At 36.4% G+C, this 5,721-nt stretch overlaps 1 pseudogene; it reads left to right on the plus strand.

The window, feature by feature from the left end:
• Nucleotides 1-538: 538 nt before the first annotated feature.
• LOC147454905 (uncharacterized) lies at nt 539-4,939 on the plus strand (annotated as a pseudogene).
• The last annotated feature ends 782 nt before the right edge of the window (nt 4,940-5,721 follow it).

Genomic DNA, 5,721 nt, shown 5'->3' on the forward strand with positions numbered 1-5,721 from the left:
CGATCCATCACAAAAAATGTGCAAAAAATTGAAACAGAAGTACTCGAAAAGGTCCTCCTTAAGCATAGAAACACTTCTCCATGGTCAAAACATCAAAAAACAACCATTTTAACCTCCAAATCAATGCATTTAGCTCACAAGAAAAGTGTCATAAATCACAACAGAATTGAAAATGATTACACTTAGATTGTAGAGCAAGAGACAAGGAATGCAATGTGCCATTAGGAAATTTTGGAGGTCATTTGGAGGGCCTTATTGAAGAGAGAAAAAAGAAGGCGCGGCCAATGAGCAGCAACCTTACGTAACGTAGAAATACATGGAAAACAACACAAAAATGAAAGAAAACATTTTGAAATATTGGGTTTTGTCCCATTTTCGTAAGGTAACTTCCTGGTGTCACAAACTAGGGCCCACTGCTAGTAGCTGTCAAGTTCATGACACCTGACTACTCATTGATAGCTAACTCTCTCCCTTCATTAAAAGATATCCACTACCTTTATGAAAGGCTTTCAAACCTCATTCTCCCTCCATTTTACCTATGGCTTCGTCTTCTACCCGCCCAAGAAGTTCTAGAGGTTGCTCTACAATATCCCCAACCAGCCTCACCATTAGTGTGCCAAGAAGACCATGTAGTAGTATAAGCACTATCTCAATCTCAAACTCTCTCACTACAGATAATAGGTGGCAAGAGCAGAGGATCATAAGCAAAGGTTCTTGGCTTCTTATGCAGCCAAGAAGGAGAAAAAGCTCGAAAGTAACAAACATATTTCGTTCTGCATGGAAAGCAAGAGTTCTGGATTTCAAAGTCGAGGTTGGTAAGAAGATTGTGAAAGAAGTCTTTGTTCAACATGTTTTCACTCACTCTAATGTGATTGCCAATGGCGGCGATGTCTGCATGGTGCATAATCCAGAGTGCAACTGTAAGTTAATTATTTAGCACTCCTCTATAAATGTTATCTTAATTTCAAATGTGAATCTATTTTTTCTTCTCTTATCATAGGTATATAATTAGGTTATACAGATGTTTGTATTTATTTCTATTCTATTACATTCACAGATGTTTATCCTTCGTCATATGAGGAATGGAAGCCACTGGAGTGCATTATAGGTCTCATCTCTGTGACCCATGCTCATATTAGAGTCTTGCAATATGCTGCCAAAACTAGCAAAAGCCTGGAAAACGAGGGTATTTTCTTCTATGACCATTTCTACCAACTCAATCAAAGGAATCAGAGAGGAGTGTTGGTGAAGGTTCCACTACCAACCAACTGGAACTTCGTGGATTGGCCCGTTCCCGACACAACAATGAGTGAGGCATTGAGGAGCACGCTCTATAGAGATGTTTAGAGGTCTCTCCAAAACTCTGTACCCACTAAATTGGTGAAACTTGCAAATTTTTGTCCTATTGGTCTCTTTGTTGAATTATTTCATACCTGTAAAGTACATGTTTCTAAAACAATGTTGCTCTGCAAATCATTTAATTCCCTCTTGTGTGATAAGCTTCTTGATCCAGGGTGGTATGTGAAAGAAATAGATGGCATATGTTGCGAGATAGCTCTTGACACTTTCATTGTCAAGTATATGCTTGCGACACAAACATTAATAATCTCCTTTTGGTACAAGCGTTCTCACATTGTTGAAGGTTACTATGTGCCTATGGATCAAGAGGCAGGAAGTTTGGCAAACAATGTTGTCATAGACGTGGAAGTGGTGGACAAAGACCTAAATCTTATGATAGTGGACAAAACTAGCAAAAGCCTGGAAAACGAGGGTATTTTCTTCTATGACCATTTCTACCAACTCAATCAAAGGAATCAGAGAGGAGTGTTGGTGAAGGTTCCACTACCAACCAACTGGAACTTCGTGGATTGGCCCGTTCCCGACACAACAATGAGTGAGGCATTGAGGAGCACGCTCTATAGAGATGTTTAGAGGTCTCTCCAAAACTCTGTACCCACTAAATTGGTGAAACTTGCAAATTTTTGTCCTATTGGTCTCTTTGTTGAATTATTTCATACCTGTAAAGTACATGTTTCTAAAACAATGTTGCTCTGCAAATCATTTAATTCCCTCTTGTGTGATAAGCTTCTTGATCCAGGGTGGTATGTGAAAGAAATAGATGGCATATGTTGCGAGATAGCTCTTGACACTTTCATTGTCAAGTATATGCTTGCAACACAAACATTAATAATCTCCTTTTGGTACAAGCGTTCTCACATTGTTGAAGGTTACTATGTGCCTATGGATCAAGAGGCAGGAAGTTTGGCAAACAATGTTGTCATAGACGTGGAAGTGGTGGACAAAGACCTAAATCTTATGATAGTAATTACAATAAGGCAGCAATGCAATCTTTTACAACTTTGACATGAGATAGTGGAGGAGACTGCTGACAAGGGAGAAGCATTTTTTTGTGGAGATCTTTTTGGCCATATTCAAATTGTGCCCATGTAATCAGCCTTGAATGTCTTCAATGAAATGTAACATTCTCTCTCTCTCTCTCTCTCTCTCTCTCTCTCTCTCTCTCTCTCTCTCTCTCTCTCTCTGAGTATTCAAAACACATAGACAGGTAGACAGTATCAATTCAAGGTATAATCAATGAATTACTAAGTACATTCGTAATTACCAATTCCGATGTGCACAATGGGCTTAAGTACATTGCTTGCAAGTATGGGACCAAAATGTCCTCTAGGTAGAAATCGTGAAGATGCCCTTCAAATGAAGGTAGGGATATAGTAGTGCCGGATGGATTAAGTAAACCCTTATGTGGTGTGTCATCAATCAACAAAGTATTGAGAGCATCATAAGACACATTGATCTGTTCAAAGGGCTTGTGGAAAAGTGGTACATTAGCTTTAGTTGGGTGGAAATATCCCGCAATGGTATTACAATTTCTTTGACTATACACAAAATAAAAATCCGATCTCTGAATTTCAGCTAAATTACAAACTATGGAAACAAGGGGATTCAGGTTATGGGCTTGCATTGAAAACCAGATAGCAACCCTAAACCATGGAATCAAAAAATTCAAAAATACCTTTGTGCCTGGTCGAATAAATACTCTGACATTTCCCAAGTGGAAACTACGTAAATTGGAGAACTTTGTATGTACATTGTACGGTTGTCTTAACAGTAACAATCCATTGAGATCCAAAATAATCAGTCTCTACAAATTGTGTGCATACATATAAGTAGTTAGAAACAAAAAAGCATATATTATTTAACACTAGTTCTATAATCGGACACTCTTTTCTAGCAACTTGTCATAATTATCTAGTGAATCTAGAAAAAAATTCATAGGTCGCGTTCATATCTTAGGTCAGCTATGAGGTGAAGAACATATCCAAATTTTACTTTTGCCAAAATTAATGCCAAATTAAGATTATATGATAAGTTTTAAGATGAAAAAATCATAGAAATTTAGTGCAATTTTTATCAAAATTTTCGTAATTGAATATAACTTCTCATCAAAATAAGGTTTTGCATAGATTTCAAGGTGTACGGATAGGAAAAACTTATTATAACAAGATATTGAGCTTCATAACCTAGTTAAGGAACTATATTTTTGTTATAATCAAAAGACCAAAATCTTGAAAATGCTGACAAAGAGAAAAATTTTGGTCTTTCAACTTCAAGTTTCAAGGCCTCTTTCATTAACATGATGAGGTTATGGGACAAAACCTAAGGTGTATAACGTAGCTATAGTTCAATACCCATCAACTAAGCATTTTTCAAGGGTTCAAACTCATAGGCATCTTGTAATTTGAGCTCATTTTAAAAAAATTATAGTGCGTAATTTCTTGCAAAAAAAACATTGCTATGAAAAAATAATGAAAGTGTGTATATAAATCTCCCAATTGTGTCCATATGAGGTATTTGTATACAAATAAGTGAGATGAACAAAAAAATCCAAAAGTGGACTTTATTTTGAGGCTTGTCTTTAATAAATAAAAAATCATAATTACAACATCCATAGTTTTTGCATATGTCATAAATCACCAAATGTGGCTTGCATAACCATTAGCTAGAAATTATCACCTTATGTAATGGAGTCATAGATCTAGTATATATGTATCATAAGACATTGTAAATTTAGATGAAAGAAATCTTTTTTGTGATCGTTAATTGAATTTGTGAACGTTGCATATTTGACCCACATGACTTTCTATATTTAGTTATAGTCACAAAGTATTTTTTTCTCACATGACAATTGCAAAAATATCAAACACATATATAAGCAGTTACCACAGATTATTGCATGCACCCTGCTCATTTTTTTCTTGGGCTAGAGTACGAGTTTTAATGAAACATTGAATGCTGTTTTGCATAGGTTCTTTTCATGAGTGTAGTTACTATTGAGGTTATGATCAAAAGTGAGGAATTATAATTTCTGTGAGTAATTTGAATAACATTTTATAAGTTTGCAAAAGCATTTCTTTAGATGTGTTCTAGATTTCATGTACCATTTTATTTAAACTCGCAAAAAAAGGACACTAAAGTGTCCTTTTTGGTACCAAACTAGTGTTAAGTACAATGGATATTAGCGGAACAACCATATCTACTTGAAGCAAGAGTCCATACTGGTCATTTCTAACATTGACATTTTGTTGTTGAGTGTCGATGTTTCCTTGAATTGCCAAGGGTATCCACCTCTTGTGGTTGTGCAGTACATGACTCTTGTGTTTCCATGGCCGAATGGTTAACCTGTTCTGTTGTCTGTTCCTGGCCTTGATTTGCAATATATGCCTCCTCCTCTGGCACTCCCTTATCCTCCTCTGCTTGGCCTAGAATCTCTGTTGCATTCTTCGTCTCTTAGGAGAATTTTACATCTGCATTTTCAGGGGCTTGGTCTACTTTACATTGCTCAACCCCAACTTCGGATTCAGCCGCTCCAACTGCAAAGCTTACGGGTGTCTTTTCGTCTAATATGGGGTCAGTTTGAGGGATTTGGTTTAGGGTGGGAAAAAATGGCATGACTTCCTCTTCATCGGTCGTTGTTAAAGCTATAATATGGTCGTCGACAAAACTGTCTTCTATATCTAAAATTCTTGGGGTTGAAAGAGATAGTAGATGTCGAATCATTGAAGCGCGGTACCTTTGTAAATATTCCAATGTATAATTTTTCAGAGCATTCTGCAAAATTAGGTTAACTTCTGGTCAATACTTTAATTAATAATAGCACCAAGTTGGTCCATACCATAGCAAGAAAATACCTTTGACATAAATGGATTCAGAGCAAAAAAACTCTGGAGTATATACTCTGCATGGAGAAGACATCTCCAACCACAAGAATTTGGATCTGTGTGATTAGGCACTTTGACAGCTTTAAAGGTAGACTTGTAGAGTTCATGATTTCCACAGACTTTTCCATAGACATGAAGTAATCTTTTTACACATCTATGAACAGTGAAAGTTATTTATTATTAACAATATTCAATTCATCAATCATACCCCAAATAAACACTAAAGGTTTTATCAACACTTACACTTTTTTTTCTAAATGTGTTGCTTGTATGGAGTTGATAGTCCATACCACTTGTTTGTCCAATTCTATGCATACAAGGCTCCAATGATTATTTGATTCGCATGGCAACACCAGTGTTGTCACCTGGAGCATTGGACAGTGGACAAACCATCTCTCCAATGTGACATGAGGGGTGTTCTTTATTCGGACAGACATTTGTGGATCTAAAATATAAGTTTCATTGTGGGTTTCTTGAGGGA

This window comes from Adiantum capillus-veneris, chromosome 7 (genome assembly GCF_014529385.1).
Source record: "Adiantum capillus-veneris isolate H3 chromosome 7, ASM1452938v2, whole genome shotgun sequence".
NCBI lineage: Eukaryota > Viridiplantae > Streptophyta > Polypodiopsida > Polypodiales > Pteridaceae > Adiantum > Adiantum capillus-veneris.